Source organism: Cryptotermes secundus, unplaced genomic scaffold (assembly GCF_002891405.2).
Source record: "Cryptotermes secundus unplaced genomic scaffold, Csec_1.0 scaffold318, whole genome shotgun sequence".
NCBI lineage: Eukaryota > Metazoa > Arthropoda > Insecta > Blattodea > Kalotermitidae > Cryptotermes > Cryptotermes secundus.
The window spans coordinates 2,972,994-2,989,524 of NW_019730108.1; the positions used below are offsets into that span (position 1 = coordinate 2,972,994).

The following is a 16,531-nucleotide window of genomic DNA, read 5'->3' on the forward strand; positions in this document are numbered from 1 at the left end:
CTGGAGGACTAAGGAAAATGTGGTACCTATACAATTATGGAATTTTCGTGAAGACAGGAGAAATCGTACTTGTAAGAAACTTTTATCAGTGACTGAGGGAAAGTCATGATACCATTACGGAATTTTCGCGAAGTGTGGGAAAACACGATAAACTTGTCTCCAGGCAGTGACCTCCTGATAAAGAAGAGTACCGACAACCAATGGGAGTGAGACAATTAGGAGTAGTGCAGATAGACACCCCCGTGAGTCACCAAGGCTCAAGGCAGTCGGAGAAAGTTCGCAGGAAAGGTAGTAGCACCGCCTAAGTAGAAAGCTGCACAAGAAGAAGAGTAAAAAGAACATGCGAACAGACAGAATACAGGCAGCTCCAGTCGCCTCTAAGTCCCCGGCAAAGAAACATTGCCTCTCGGATTTCCTCTGTAGCTGTTACGCCTCCCACATTCTTTTGTTACGAATAGTTATTTTGGCCTCGTCGTGATATTCCGAACTGCTGTAGTTAGCTGATAACATTAATTTTGTGCCTATGAGATCACCGGACTCCTTTTGTGAAAAGCGTCGTTGGTTCTTTGTGCCCGTATGTTGACACTGTTGACTGTTGTACGTGCAAGATATATGTTCTTGTAGTAATGCGAAATTTCTGTTAATAAGTGTTGTATCATAACAGGAATCAGTGAAGCTATTGTGGTGTAATATGTGTTTGAGAATGACTACACAGTACAAACAGAGCGACACGGGCATCCGCCGCGTTGTAAGGTAAGTCTAGCCATCTGCTTAAAATTGATTTACAGTATTGGAGATGGTACAATCTTTCTGTACAGCGTGATATCAGTCCTAAGGTATTTGGTTTGGAGTGTTTGCCGAAGAAGGTAATTGAAGGGTCCAGTGCAAAAGGTTCAACTTTAATAGACGTCTGGAAAACAATAAGAACACATTTAAGAACTTATCTAAAACCACACCATGCTGGGGCTTCTGATCGCTTGAGCCACACTAATTTCACTATAAATTGGCGACTTTTTTCGTTATGAATTAAACATGTAAACTTAAATTTCGGCCAGAACTGGAGCAACCACCTATTCGCAATGGACACTTTAGATGTCTGCTGCTGTGAAAATGAAACTTAGATTCCTAGTAGCAACTGATTTATCTCAGTGTTAAGGATTTTCGCGTTACATTAATTAAGCCCATTTCTAGGATATTATTCCAGGTCCATTTAACTCGAAAATGATCTCATTGTGGACTGCTTTTAGCTGATTTGAATTGTTTCGCATTACTGATTGATTTATCGTTTATTGACCGACGCCGAACCAACTGTATACCTAATTTTCAGCGCCAAATAAATTGACTGAGCCACATGCCGTGCATGCCCGCTGCTCTCCCTGTTCTTGGCATCCCTTTAAAGCATAAAGCGACCAATATGGGATGCCATGCGCAATGACACATCACCTGCTTTTCACGACATGAGTGTAAAACTCAATCATGGAGCTGAGCCCTTTCTTCAGAAGCCGCCAATTGTGGAGATACTCAAGAACTTCCCAGAATTTTATGGAACCCAAAGGTTCATAACCGTGTTCACAAGAGCCATCCGCTCTTCCCTGTTCTGAGCCAGATCAATCCAATCCATACCAGCCCAACCCAACTCTCTTAAGATTTATTTTAATATTGTCCCCGTACCTACGTCTCGATCTTCCTATTTGTCTCTTTCCTTCTGGCTTTCCCACCAATATCCAATATGCATTCCTCTTCTTCCCTATTTGTGCTACATGCTCAACATATCTTATCCTCCTTGACTTCGTCATTCTAATCATACTTGGAGAAAAGTACAAGTTATGAAACTCCTCATTAGGCAGTTTTCTCCAAACTCCTGTCATTTCATTTCTCTTCGGTCCAAAATTCTCCTCAACGTCCTCAAGCACCCTCAGTCTCTGTTCATCTCTTAATGTCAGAGACCGAGTGTCACACCCATACAGAACCATGGGCAAAATCATAGTTTTGAATATTATAATGTTTACGTTTTCAGACAGCATATGAGAAGACGAAAGGTCTTGAACTGAATGGTAGAAGACATTACCTGAGTTCAGTCTCATTTTAAATTCTTCCTGAATTAAATTCTGATTTGTGACTGTCGTTCCCAAATATTTTAACTGTGCCATATTTTAGTTATCTCTATGTCATGAATGTGTTCTGCGTTCTGGTGATGAGGCGGCAATACATATTTGGTTTACTCTGTGTGTACTTCTAGACGAACCTCCTTAATAGCGTCAATTAAAATTCCTCTATTTTTCTTTATGGTATCTATGTTATCACCTAGTAGATTAACATCATCAGCATAGAGCAGCAGTTGATATTTCCCATTTAGTTTTAGTTGCACCTGGTTTTCCTTGACCTTCCTAATGGCATAATGTGGCGTATATACGCCAAGCAAGAATCGTTGAGCCACAGAAATCTATGAACACGGCGATTACGCAACAATAAGAAAAGCGGCGTTTCCTCTGTGCCATGTCGTGCCGTGCTGACCCGCATGACGTTCGTTGCTGACCCGCACGGCCCTGCGGTAAACACGTCTCGGCAGCAACTGATCAAAGCTTTGCTGGACAACGCCTCTGTAGACGCGATGGATACGTAACAGAAGAGTAAGCTGTGTTTTCCGCGTCTCAGTGCGAGGGTTTATTGGAGAGACTGGACTTCCTAAGGAGTCAGTATCACAATCTGCTGCCCTGAAAGATCGGACCCGTGTGGAGGCGGGGTCGAATACGTCCACCGTGACCATGCGAGTCGTAGGAGGCGACGAAAAGGGAAGCCTCAAATCTGAGACAGTAAAATATGGTCTCGAGCCCCAAGGGACTCAGACCGAGAAGGCGACTGCACTGACAAGGGCCAGCAGCATATACTCGTACAAAAGGCAGACCCGTCCTCTCGTCAGAGAAGGCGCCCCACAAAAACAAGACCGTAAATGCCAAACAGTAATAAATATCTGGTCATGAGCCCAGATGGGGCTCGACACCAAGACTTACTGACTCACTGACCGTCAGTCGCAATGTGACTTGGACTTGGACCAAGGAGTCGGTTCTCGGCGAGAGAAAGAGTCTCGGGAGGTTCGTAATGAAAGAAGACCTGAACAAGTGATTTGAACGTTTTATGAGTGCTATAGAGCAGTGATATTGGGAGTATATGGTTCAATGAGACTTTCATAGCTCCCGTATTATAAATACTTGAAGACTGGTGGAAATAGACTAAAGGGATTAGGGTGGAGTGATAGTGAGTTGTGTAACTTAGTAACAGTGTTATAATTAATTGCAATTACAACTTATGGGCTGTTAATAAATTCAATTACCTTTCCGAATCCTGTCTCTAGTCACTAATAACGATGACTATATTCTAAAGCAAAGTTGAAAAGTAGTGGCATTAAAGCATCTCCTTGTTTTATACCATTCTGTATAGGGTGACTGCCAAACAAAAATATACCTTTACGGACTTTACTTTACGTTTCGTTTAAACACATTTGAATCAACCCGACTAGTTTCATGGATACTCCAAACTCTATAAAAATATTGTACAATACTTTCTTCCTAACTGAATCTAGGCTTTCTTGATGTCAACGAATAGCTGATGTACTGTCTCATAATACTCACATTTTTTCTCCAGTATCTGACGAATGCAGCAGCTCTGATCAGTAGTTGATCCGTTACGTCGAAATCCACACTGATGGTCCTCAATAAATTCATCGTAGAAATTGATACAATAATAGATTCCTTCCACTGATCAGGCAATTTTTCCTTATGCCAAATAGAAGTAATTAGCTTATGGATCTTAGAACGCAATATTTTAACTCTTCCTTGAATCAGTTCTGCCGGAATTTTATCACTTCATGGCGATTTAAACCTTTTCAATTTGCGATGGCAATTTCAACCTCAAAAGGGCTAGTATCAGGTACTAACGGCTCAGCTGTATTGTATATTTCTATCTGCCTAATATCACTGACACTGTGTACATTCAATAACTGAGAGAAGTAGCTCCTCCACCTATTCAAAATGTGGGAATCTGCAAGAAGATCACCATTCTCATCGTTCACTAAGTTACCGCTAGGTTAGTCACCCATCTTAAAGTCATTTATTCCTCTATACAGGTCTCTGATGTTCTTGTTCTCACTGTTCATTACAAGCTCATAAATTTTGTCTTTCGGATATTCCCTCTTTTTATTCCTGAAATGCCTGCTGGTTTCATGTCTTATATTGTTCAGATAATCCCTATTTATTTCGCTTGGATCCTGCAACCATTGCAATTTGGCTTGTTTTCTTTAGTCTAGTAATTTTGACTATCCTTCATTGAACCATTAGTTTATGCTTCTTCATTTCATAATAACCTAGATTCTCCTCTGCATAAATTTTTATGTTCTCTCTAATAGTTTCCCAAGCTTTATTAACATCCACCTTGGTGGTTAATTTTTCTAAAGCCGCGAACCTATTTGAGATTTCAACACGATACTGCCCTTTACCCTCTACCACATTTAATTTATTGAGTTTGAATCTCTCCATACGAACTCTATGCGTTCTTTGTTTGCTCACTGAAAGCCTTTCCTTAACCTTTGCCACCACCAGGTAGTGGTCAGTATCACAATTTGCTGCCCTGAATGCTCGGACATAAAGTATACTTGAATTCCTTCTCCTATCTATCAAAATATGGTCTATTTGATCGTGTATCTTCCCATCAGGGGATGTCCAAGTAAATTTGTGGATGTTACGATGTGGGAACATTGTGCTTTTGACAGTAAGACTTTTTGTTGCGGCAAAGTTTGCTACTCTAACTCCGTTATGATTACTAATTTCATGCAAACTTACATTCCCAATCGCTGGTTTGAAAATTTCTTCCCTCCCTACTTTGGCATTGAAATCTCCTAGCAAAATTTTTACAGTGTACTTCGGGAATTTATCAAATACATGTTCTAATTCTTCATCGAACATGTCCTTATGTCATCAATTTTATGTTCTGTTTGGGCGTCATCATCCGTAACCTTTTAGTATCATATATAATATCCTATCACTAACGAACTCTACCTCTTAACTGCTGATAAGGTTCTCTTATGTACGAAAAAAACCTGTACCTAATTCATGATTTTCATTCTCCTTTCCATAGAAAAATGTATATTCGCCTGCTGGTGTAATGCCACCTCCATCCCATCTGACCTCCTGTACCACCTCTAATTCTAACTTATATTTTAAAGATTTCTTCCGCCACTGCCCTGAGCGAACCTGCCCTATACTAACTTCGTACATACCAATTGCCAAATCTCATATCCATTGGCCTACCCCTCCACAAGGTCCATTTCCTCATTTTCCGCAACCCATTGGAAGTTCTGACTACATGCTCCATGATGTTCTCTCTGAAAATCTCACAAAGGCCCTTCTTGCGCGTTCATTTGCTTCCCAGGGGTGCTCGCTCGCCTGGGCGTCGCCCTTCGATATCGTTCGTGGTTGGATCCTTTATTTGCTTGCTGCCTCGTAGTTGCTTCTTTCAAGCCTCGGTCCCTTATGTCATTGTTGCACTCCATGCCCTTCCAACGTCTCTTCTCCGTTTGTCTTTTGCGGGTTTCTTGCCCAACATTGTCCCTGTTCAGATATTTCCTGTTGAAATTCTTGCGCCATGCCACTCCTGCACGGCGGGTCGTCTTTCTGCTGGCGACTAATTCGTGCCGCGGTCCACAATTTCCGTGGGTCAGAATTTTCCTGAAGGATGTTCCTCTTGCGCCATGCCACTGTTGCACAGCTGGACACCTTCCTGCAGGCGGCAGCCATCTTCATCCGAGATCCACAATCTGCTCGGGCCAGTTCCTTGGCTGCCCACGTTGCCCTGTAACTTTTGTCCCTTATGCCGCGTCTTCCGTTATTTGACCGGTTTCACTATGGCATCTTCCTCATGCCCCTCTTGATGCTCCCCTATGGACTGCATCATTCCTGAATCGGGCTCAGTCTTCTCTGTCTGCCTCCGTCGCTTCGTAGCAGGCAGTGAGAACTCCACCACCACGTGTCTTATTTACAGACGCCCTGTCAGAACGGAAAACTGTATAGCAGTTAGGAAATAAATTATTATCATAACACAGGTCGTTTAGCCAGGTCTCAGTTAAACAAACAACACTATCTAGTCCTTAGAGCAGATATCTTCATAAGGTTCGAGTTGTTTAGTCCTAAGAACTCTGACGTTTTGGTAAAAAATGTCAAAACAATTTCCAGTATGGGTGTGAGACCTGGGGTGTGACGTGTGTTGATGATGTTAATGATGGTAATAATAATAATAATAATAATAATAATAACAACAACACCGAGATATTCTTTCATATCATATGAAACACATACCATATTATGTAAGATTTGATGTTTTCACGGCGGTGACTATGAAGAAAGCAGTATTCTGGGATGTGGCACCGTGTAGATGTGATGTTAACCGACGTTTCGGAGGAACTATCGCCTCCATCTTCAGGGTAGAAGGGAAAATAAGAAATCCACAAGCGAAGAGACCGTGAGAACCGTTACAAGCAGTTTGATACCCTGAAGATGGAGGCGATACGTTCCTCCGAAACGTCGGTTAACACCACATCTACACGGTGCCACATCCCAGAAGACTGCTTTCTACATACCATATTAATTTATACCATAGGCTTCTGCAGGAGCAAGTGAGGTATCTACCCACCTGGGTTTTCCGATGAAGTCAAAATTGGAAAAGAAGAAATTTTACCAAATACTAGCACAAAGTTAAACTTAGTGTTTCCTCTATCCTCAGTCAAATAAGGTGATCAGAAAACCTAGGCTTATGCGGCTTAAACGCAAATTTGTAAACAAATTTTGGTACCCCAAGATAAGAAATGGCTTTCCTCCTTGAAAAAGGCCCTTGTGGCGCCAATGACCCATCCACGCATCTATTTTGTACCGAAATTTTAGTGACATATATTCTGAGTTGTACAGTTAATGAGACTCAGCCATCAGCTCAATTTTAATTAATAATTATATTTTACCTAGATAACTAGATGCTTTGCCGGTCACGGTAGCCGAGCGGTCTAAGGCATGTACTCGTACTGTCTTCGCTCGCTTGGAAATCGGGATCGTGGGTTCGAATCCCACTCAGGACATGGATGTTTAGTTTGTGTGTGTTTTTCTGTGTTTGTGTACAGGTAGATCGAGGTACGAGCTGATCGCGCGCCCAAGGAGTCCTACCGAATGTGTAAGATCTAGAAAAACCGAAGTGAACGGAGAAGTTCATGGAGGTAGGCCTAGGCCCACTGGGGCTGTAGTGCCAAGAAAAAAAAATAGATGCTTTAAAACAGTAAATTATAAAAGATACGGACAAAAATTCAGCTGAATCCATAAAACGTTAAATGGAGTACAGCGTGGAGTAGTCTAGTGCCTGAACGCAGCAAGTGTTAATCACGTTAGAATGGCAGACTGGAATTAAGAAGCACTGCGAAATACTCGTAACATAGACATGTAACAGAACTCCGGGGAGTAGCTGCTAGCAAAACAGAGAAACTTAGGCACATATCCGTTACTCAGTCAGGATTTGAACACACGATCCGGCATGTACATGGCCAAGACCGCTGACCAGCACCCTCAAAACTTTAGCCATTCATACAAAAAAAAAAGAATGAAATTGACTGACTTTTCTACTGTACACACATCACACTTAATAACAAGGCCTTTGTCGGTCAATGTCCTCTGGACGGGAGTGTCCTTGTGCGCGGCAGTACAGTCCAATCCATAACCGCTGCTCATCTTACTACGATGACGGAATTACATCTTACTGCTGGTGGAAGTATGACAAAAAGTGCCCAGGGATTTCTTAAAGCAAACTGTACCGAAATATTACAATTTTTTGTCTTAAAACATCTCTTTGTGCGTTAATCTCTTAACTGCCAAATGAACGTTAAGGAAACACAAGAAGCAAACAATAGATTATCCTTAATTATAATTAAATTCAGAATCAGAATACCGTGACCTCACACGTCTTCAATAATGTATACTAAATGATTCTACCTTGTTACACTCATGTCAAATTGTGATACTGACCCATATCTGCTAGTGGCAATTTTAAGGAGAGACTGGCAGTGAGCAAACAGACAACACACATAGTTCATATGGAGAGGTTCAGACTCAAGAAATTGAATGAGGTAGAGGGTGAAGAGCAGTATCATGTTGAAATCTCAAATAGGTTTGCGGCTTTGGAAAACTTGGAAACTGAGGTGGATGTTAATAAAACTTGTGAAACTATTGGATAGGACATCAGAATTTCTGCCGAAAAGAGTCTAGGTTATTATGAACCGAAGAAGCATAAGCCATGGTTCGATGAAGGATAGTCAAAATTACTAGACCAAAGAAAAGAAGCCAAATTGCAGTGGTTACAGGATCAAAATGAAATAAATGAGGATAATCTGAAACCAGCAGGCATTTCAGGAATAAAAAGAGGGAATATCTGAAAGACAAAATTTATGAACTTGCAATGAACAGTAAGAAGAACAATATTAGAGACCTGTATAGAGGAATAAATGACTTTAAGAGGGGTTACCAGCCTAGCAGTAACTTAGTAAAGGACGAGAATGGCGGTCTGGTTGCAGATTCCCACAACATTTTGAATAGGTGGATGAACTGCTGTAGCCGCACCATTAAGGGACACTGAGGGGTGACTTAGCCCGATTCTTGGTTTCAAGAATAGGGCCTGCTTCACTACTACAAAGACCAGGCAGGAAGCACCCCGCAGAGTTTTCCTGGAAATTCAGTTCGAAAGTTGACCGGCGGGATTCTTTGGTAAAGTTATACTTGACAGGTTTTGAACCCCTAAGTCAAAAGTGGGAAGGCCCGCAGCACAGCCAGTCCTTGGCTACACAAAGTGACAAAAAAGGGCGCTATCCATGCAGCCAGGATATGGGCTTACATACGTTTAAGCCTTTAAAGATTATTTTTACTGATGGTCCTAAGGTATTCAGCGTATTCAAATCATGATCCTCAACATACTTTTCATTTGTATTATTAATATTTGATATACAACAAATCCTGTCTTAAACGGAATCTCTGGGGTCCAGAACACTTTTCTGCTGAAACCAGGTTTCCGTTTTATCAAGGTATACTATAATAATTAAACCAGGACATGCACATATTTGAGACAAAACAAAACAACATGCTCATTAATTTGTTCACATTATAATCATTGAACACATGCAAACATTACACTCAACAGAAAAAAATGCAGTACTCATTTTTATAATTTTACCAGAACTCAAGAAGAGTTTAGTGCACGCAGTTTACCCTCTTGGCTGCCTGACTTTCCATAAACACTTTAGCTTGAGAAATTACACTTAGCATGTCTGAATCATTCCGTTATACGGCAAATTCCTGCAGTTCCTTTAAACTGTTGACAGCATCTGGATGAGTCTTCACTCTATACTTTTCTTCTTCTAGCACAACGTCATTTTCCTCTTCTTCCTCCTCCTCTCTCCCTTTTCGACTTTCTCTAAAATTCTGAACCAATGCATCAGTATCCATTGTGTCTGGTTCTGTCTGCACATCTCTGTCTATGTTGATGTAGACCTCAGCACTGCAGTTACTGAAAGCAGCCTCATTCATGCAATTTTGTGAGCCCTGCTGGTCATTTTCATTTTCTGCACTAGCACGTAACTTCACTCGTAGAAAATCCTGCTTTTTCGGAACACTTTATCACAGTTTCTGGTAACAACTTCCTTACTGCTTGACTTATCCAAATAACCGCATCTAGAACCGAGACAGTTCTTGCAAGTTCAGAGGCGGATGATGTAGGATCTATAAATTGGCGAGCAAAGATTGCATTAATAATTCACGACATTTGGCTTTACCATTTTGAATGATGCCATGATCCGTTGGTTGAGAAACACTAGTGGTGTTGCAGGTTACCAAGTAAGTCTCACGTTGGAAAGTTCTGTATTGGGGTGGCATGATGCGTTATCCAAAAACAACAAAACATACCGGTTTTGTATTTTCATTCTGCCATTGAAAAACGTTAACCATTCCTCCATGATATGTGACGTCATCCATACCTTTTTGTCGGATCTCCACACAACGGGAACTTTCCGTATGTCCATGTTTCGGAAGCATCGTGGCTTTGCTGCTGTGCCAATCACTAAGGGTTTCTCCAGTTCACCTGACATAAAACCACATAGAAAAACGATAAATTTTTCTTTTCACAGTTTTCCTCCCGAACATATTTCACCTTTCAGACATAGCGATTTATTCGGAAGCGCGCGGAAGAACAGTCCAGTCTCCTCACCCTTCGCTACGTTTTCAGGTTCCTACCTAGCAACCCTCTCCTCAGAGGTCTCACTATTTACATCAGTCGATTTATTAAAATCTATGTGATGTCTTTTGCGAAAACTCTCCAACCATCCGTTAGATGCTTTAAATTCAGTCTTCCACAATTTTTCTTCGACTTTTTACCATATCCCTCTACCATAGGACTCAACACGCGGTGATTATTCGCCCTGACACGGACAGACCACCCCCACACTGTTTCATTAACGCCTTCCTTTGCAGTTTTCTTAAGTTTTTTTTTTCTATTAGCACAATTTTCCACCTTTTCAAAATTTCCGTTTTCTTCTTTAGAATCTCATACACTTGGGTTTTACCGACGTTAAACATCTTCATGATCTGCTTGACAGACAATTTATCTTGCTCACTCGCACGAACCACTTTTACTCTTGTGTTCGGATCAAGCACAACTCTTGTTTTCGTAGCCATGCCAACCGCTAGACTACAGTAAAATTTCCGGAAGGGGCAAACAGTTCAGTCGAATTTCAGTGCGCGTAGTGCAGTACCGTTAAAAGCTGAATTGAAAGAGTTAGAGAAAACAAAATTCTTCAGAATTCTTCTAAACGATGCATTTCGGAAGACTAAACTTCTGTATAAAGGCTCGTTTCAATTTCCTTTTCCGCGCTAGACAGTTCCCTTTTGATCCAGGATTTCAGCCCCAAAGTCACGGGTTCTGAAAGTATTTCCTTTTAAGTCAAATTCTGTTTAATGAAGGGCCAGTTTAAGACAGGTTTTCTGTATTTCCTTTTTTAATTTCATTTTCTTAATCTTGGGTATAGATGCCTGGTTGCCCCACATGCTTGCGCCAACACTTAAAAGTGTACTTACTGGTGTACGATTCGATTCTTGTTATGATAATATTTCGAAATTCCTTCATTTTAGAAAGTATTAACCATGTAGATATTTTGGAAAGGCTACTCCAAACTTAATTAACACAGGTTCAATCCCAGAAGACCATTATCGTGATACCAGTGTGAAAACCTCAAATCTCATTTGTTTCATTCTGGTCCGTCACACTAACAATTACAAATATGAATCACTCCGTCCAATGTGACCTGTAAGTTTATTACTACGTGAAAAACTTAACACCCTTACATGTTTCGGTCTCTGCGGACCATCTTCAGAGGGCAAACATCACTACAAATAGGAAACCACCTTCACATAAGTTGTTTAGACGTAAAGTACGTACACTTATATGTTACAATGCATAGTACCCTAATTAAAAATGTACACATATTTTTCAATAGTATAATCTGAGAACAGATTTGGCGAAAGAGAACATTTGAGTGAAGGAAAATGTTTGCATATTCTTCCAGAAATTTTATAAAATCATTAGTATGTCCCAGAATAATCGCGTTACTCGCAAACTAGTCTAGGAATAAAAATATAGACTTGAAAGAAAAATTTAATTAACACTTTCGGATATATTGAAGGAAATTATAGCCGAAAATCACAGTTTAAATCCAAACCAAAATAGATACTTGATGAATACACGGAAATATAATGCGGTAGATATATTGTAGTATATTCATCAGAGTGGTTTGAACGGCTGCTGTACTGCGATGTGGAAAGCAAATGGAAAAACTACCACATTATCACTTTTCCTGGATAGTCTCTTTCCAAAAACAGAAGATCGCATTAAGTGGAGGAACTGTTTTGGAAGAGACTGTGGACCTGTCGTCTGACGGATTACTGATGAATGAATGAATTCATCAGAGAATGATAATGAATGAGATGTAATAAAAAAAGCCTAACTAAATTTTTACAATCGCCATAACAGAGAGAAACAATGGATTTTGAACTGTATATTTGTTTCATAATTATGTATTCCTTTACACTGTTACTTGTTATTATACAATGAAATAGCACATGTAATTTGTTTACAACACGCAAAAATATTTGAAAACGCCGTTTGTATTAGCCGCCCGCCTGCCTCTGAATAAGTCTGGGAGAGAATAATTGGAAATATGGCAACCCTGTGTTCAGAAAGTCGTGGGATTTACACAACATAAACTCGTTTGGTAATGTTCCGCCAATGGCGTGTCTCAGGATCCTCTAATTAATTAAGATACTTTATTTCTTTCACCTGCTTCCTAGAGCAAGCCATTTTTCTTGAAACAAATGCCATATAGCTGAACATTGTTACGTGATTGGAAAGTTTAGCAGCGGGAGGAAGGATTGTTTCGCTATGAATTGAACTGGGCGTGATACATTACGCAATTATAACAGAGGCAAATGGCGGAAAGTGAATGAGTCAAGTATCGCTACACCGCTATACGCATGCGTTTGTCCGTCGGATAAATATGGAACTGCAGCTTTAAAGAAATATATTTCTTTTCATTCATAATCGCCGTAAATACATTTACTCGTATATATAAATTTGTCTATCAGTGATTCGAGTGACAGACGGTTTTCCTGAACACGTCTGGGATGTAGCAAGTTTTAATATCGGTCGAGACCATTTTGATTCACAGTTCGCATTTCCCTCAGTTCTTCAACGTACAAACATACCGATGTACCAGTCTGATTTTCAGCAGTGCAGTATGAGTAAATAACAAGAAGTGCTGGGAAGAACTAATCGCCTACTTTCCTTTGATACGACACGGACCGCATAGAAAACGACGGTTCCAACAATTTTTGTTGCCGTGGGAACGTGTTTACCGCGTTATTGCCTAGCAACGAAAGGAGGGATGCACATAGAGGTTCACGGACAGACGGGAGGGATTTATGAAATACGCCACTGAAATGGGTTCTTCTGTCATGATATAGATTCCAAAAGGTTAATAAAGGTTGGTTTAGGGATTCACAGGCATACAAACACCCAGATTCACAGACACACAGAAAGCATGGAGATGCCATTAAGCCTACTTAAGCGTATTTAAAGGAAAGTCAGCTAAAAATATAACTTCTCTGTTTTATGTTAGATTTGAGGTTCTCACAGCCGTTACTATGAGGAGTAAGGCAGTATTTCCTAGGTTGTAGCGTTATGTAGTCTGGTAGAAATTCACCGAAGTTTCAGAGGAGCGTATCGTCTACATCTTCAGGGTGGAAGAATAAGCCAAGCAAGAAACCAGAAGTAAGCGCGCCAGATTGATCTCGACCCAGAAGATGGAGGCGATACGGGACGGGAAATTACAACTTATTATTGCATACTGTGATAGCAGGTGTTTGGGGTGCAGCTGCAGGCTGCCTTTGTAGAGGCAGGAGAAAGATTAAGAACACTTTACTTGCATATTATTCACATTTATGAAAACATATGAAGAAAAAATCCCCAAAACGGCTCAAATGACCAAAAAATACCGTTAAAAGTCCAAAAATTTACCGAAAAATTACCCCCATACAGAATAAATGACACAAAACTTAGAAATGACCAAAAATGACCTATAAAAGTTACATTTATGTAACCAGCAACTCATCTCCGGGATTCATATGTTTACGGCCATCGAATAGGATACAAGGAAAAAAGATGACGTCATCAAAATCCGGGCCCTCTGGCAAGTATTCTGTAGTCTCTGTTTAATAATGTTATTGGTCGATAGTGTTGTACCGTTTTCGGGGAACAATTTTCGGAATGCAGGCTATGATTCCTGTTTTTGTAAGTTTAAAATGCCTGATGATGACCTTATAGGTCGAAACATGTAATGAATAACTTTTACTAAGTTAAAACCTATAGGACGTGTAAAGCGAATAACTTTCAGTAAGTTCTGTAGAGAGATGTGCTGCACGTGAGACTGTGAAACCATTTGATCCTTTACAAATTTGTCTGCAGTACCTGTTGCGTGCCTTGGTGCAGTGTCGGTACGGAGGACCTGCTGTGGTCACATGAACGTGAACGTCCTCCTAGAGGGTCCCTTAGGAGCTGGTTGTGTTCTCCTTTCTCTTGGCTGTGGCCTCGATATGACGCTGGATAAGACTTCTCTCTTTCTCTTGGGATGCAGTTGAAGCAGCTCGGCGTAGATTCTGTATTTGTCTTTTCAGGGAATTTCTTGTGCAGGTGACCACCGTCACACCACAAACATAAAGGGGTCGCTTGCAGTAGGCAAAGAAGTGGCACAAATTTTGGAATTTATATCACTGTGTAAGGCCAGTCTGAGCTCTGTATAACTCTACCTTGATGGCAATATGGTGAAGTCTATTCAGCTTGAATATATTTTAGATTTTTTTTATGTTAAAGTAAAAAGGTACAGAGCGAGTGATTCCACGTGGGTTTGTCCTTAGAGAGCTGTTCGAGTGGCCTTCATTTGCTTCATTTTAATGACGTTGAAGCCTAAGTCCTCAAGGCTGTTGCAAATAACTTCCGCTTGCGTATCTGGGGGTAGGTGACAGGCTTTCCGGAAATTGAGGAAAAGGCAAAGTAATGGAGATTATTCTTCTCCAGGGAGGATTTTATATCTGAATAGTCTGCCATTTCTTTTGTTATGGTACGGATTTCATTTCTTGTATTTCGAAACTCGTAATCTTATTTGACCTGGTCTCTTTAGTCTTTTTGGAATTGAATGAGGTTTGTGGTAGAAGTGGCGACATACCTGTTTTCTGGGCGCCTCCTGCTCCGGCAGTGTGCCTTCTGCACCGTTAGTCTCCGTGTCCATGTCAGTAGTTCTGAGAGGTGCCGAGATAATTGCAGTTGAGATCGAGGTTACTTTGCGACTGGAGGTTTGTTTACCGCCAATCAGTTCGTCTTGGCGACAAGCCCCTTGAGAATAATGACCTGTATTTTTCCAAATGAACATTTGCGGTCACCGTCCTTATGCAACTTCCTCTCTAACAAAAGGACGGGGGTGTCGTTTACGATTTATACTGGTTCTCGCCAGCGCAGTCATTCTCAGGTCCGAGTCCCGCCGGACTCGTGACCAAATTTTATTATCTCAGATTCGAGACTCCACAAACCTGGAGGGCCAGGTTCCCGTATTTATGTCCCCCAGGAACAGGGTGCCCCGGTTATATCCCCAGGCACTGGGCTCCATTTCCGTCGCCTCCTACCACTCGCAGAGCTATAGTGGAGGTATTCATCCCCGCCTCCACGCAGGAAAAAATAGGTTGCTAACTAACTAAAAGCTATTGTTGATTAACCACCCACGATCAGCATAGAAAACACGGTTTGCAACAGTTTATCTCTTTTCGCGTACGTATCCTTTGCTACAATATGTGTTTATTAAGCCGTTACCTAGCAGTGGATAATTTCTCCTGGCTGCATTATTAAGGACTTTCAGCTGCCATGTCACAAGATAACGAAAGTTGAAACTTGGTTTCCTACGTATCTTGTGCGGATCTCAACCCCTCCTTTCGTGTCTACACGATTCTGTGCCACATTAACTGGTTGGGTTGGCAAGAGGGACAAGGGGACACAGCAGCGATCCAGAAAGGTGATGGCCGGCGTTCGCTACCCGGGATGTCCTTATATTATTGAAATATTAATAACAAGTTGATTATTATTTAGGTTGTTACTGATTTACACTTCTATGTTTCATATTCTCGAACATTCCTTCACTCTAAGTAACAATCTGCTCGACACAACAACCAAACAATACACAACTTTATCCCAGTATCAGTCATAAAATTTATAAAATTATTGTGTTTCTAGAGATAAGGATTAGCTCTATCGGTTAGGCCCAACTGAGTAGGTTTCACCTGAAGACGAAGATAGAAGCCAGTCTCCGAAACGTCATGTGTTTCAATAAATCAGGACGATATGTAATGTCCAGAAACGCAACAGTTGTATTAATATACAATTGTCACAAACCTTTAGATCTTATTTATAAAAGACGGCCTTGTCCAGTCGTACTGAATGCATAATAATAATTACATAAAATACTGCCTGCTTAGGAAATTCAATAGGATGTTGTGGTTCAACTCAGCGCTACCATACCGGCTCCGGGACCCACCAAGCTCTAGTTAAGTGTGTGTCAGGGGTCAAGCGAGCGGATATTTGTGCTGATGTTTAGAATGTATGCAGACTTGCCTGCAGTTCCCCTTACGTGTTTTCGGCCCCTCTGTGTCACGGAACATTGGTCATGTGGGACAGAGTTGCTCTGGAGACGTCACCTTGCTGTCGCTACTGTCCTCCTCCCAGTTTGACCGCCACACGTACAGAACAGATTCCTATTAAATTGACCCATACTAAAACCACTTTACCCAAGGATCAGACCGAACTTGCAGAATGTCTCAGAACGACTAATCTTTTAAAATTTTAACGTGATACAAAGCGTGTCGTTAGG

The 16,531-nt window shown here is 41.1% G+C and overlaps 1 protein-coding gene across 3 annotated transcripts in view; it reads left to right on the forward strand.

Annotated features, from left to right (window-relative positions):
- Positions 1-357: 357 nt before the first annotated feature.
- LOC111866045 overlaps positions 358-16,531 on the forward strand; it is a 59,699-nt gene continuing 43,525 nt past the window's right edge. For all 3 annotated transcript variants that reach the window (XM_033752111.1, XM_033752110.1, XM_023854560.2), the window contains exon 1: positions 358-753. The gene's annotated coding sequence lies outside the window, so the exon portion shown is untranslated. The remainder of the gene's footprint in view (positions 754-16,531) is intronic.